Source organism: Chinchilla lanigera, unplaced genomic scaffold (genome assembly GCF_000276665.1).
Source record: "Chinchilla lanigera isolate Chin_1 unplaced genomic scaffold, ChiLan1.0 scaffold00003, whole genome shotgun sequence".
Classification (NCBI taxonomy): Eukaryota; Metazoa; Chordata; class Mammalia; order Rodentia; family Chinchillidae; genus Chinchilla; species Chinchilla lanigera.
Genome location: NW_004955404.1, coordinates 11,405,114 through 11,406,338, shown reverse-complemented (window position 1 = coordinate 11,406,338; position 1,225 = coordinate 11,405,114).

Here is a 1,225-nt window from a genome sequence, read left to right as displayed (position 1 = left end):
AGTCTCAAACTTATTATGATCCTCCTGCCTCAGCCTCCTGAATGCGGGGATTACTGGCATGTGCCACCACACCTGGCTGGCAAGGGTCTTTCGTACCTTCATTTCCTGGATTGCTTTTCTCCCGTGCCAACAAGGCATTTGAGGCGGTTGTCCTACCGGAAACTCACTTGGCCTAACATCAGATTTAAACTGTCCTGTGGGAGGTCTGCGTGGCTCTGTGCCAGGTGTAAATGAAGAATAGCACTTTCTGAGTAGTCCAGCCCTTCCCATGGATAGGGTTTGGGCTTTTGCATAGTCCTCCTGGAGTCTGTGTTCTGTGCATGCATCCTGAGTGTCTGTGAGTGACAGGTCACGCCCACTTGCTTACCCAGTTTGCCGTACCCTAATCTTCTGCCTCAGTCACGGGTAGCAATTTTTGTTTTACAGATACTTATACAAAGCTTACTATTGTGCCAAACACTGCTCTTGGCACTTAAAAATGGTATTAACTCATGTAATTACCATAAAAAGCCCTGTAGGAGGCACTGGCATTATGGCCAGTGTGCAGTGAGCAATCGGAGCCAGAAAGTCTGGGTAATGGACTCAGGGCCTTACAGCACTAAGCTCCGGCACGGGGCTCCCGAGCCCACATTTACGGGTCCCCATGGGGCTTACTGGGAACTTGGGGAGGTGAGCAATACCCCCAGGCTGGGGAGAGTACCAGGAAACCAGACGGCAGCTAGAAGGAGCTGCTTTCTTTCTTGGAGAGGAAGCTGGTAGGTAGGGACACTCTGTACCACTTGTGCTTCTCAGAGCCCACAGGGTTAAGACCTTGTGCCCAGAATCATCTCCCACACTCTATAACTTTATTCCTGCCCCCCCTCTCCTTGGCCCACCCCAGATCTCTATTAAAGACTGGTTTAGGCCAGGTACGTAGATGGCATACATCTACGATCCCTAATATTTGGGGGACTGAGGCAGGAGGATCACAAGTTCAACTTAGTGAGGCAACTTAGTGAGACCCTGCATCATAATAAAAAATTAAAAAGGGGCTGTGGATATAGCTCAGTGATAGAGAGCTCACCTGCCTTACATTTACCTGTCATCACACCTTGCGGGGCTTATTTTACTTACACTTCCTGGCAATGTAAAAGCTGAGGAACCCAGGGCATTTTCTTTAAAATTTCTCAAATGATAGATCAAGTCATCCTATTGGGGCTTGTTTAAATGAGGCTCACTATAAAGA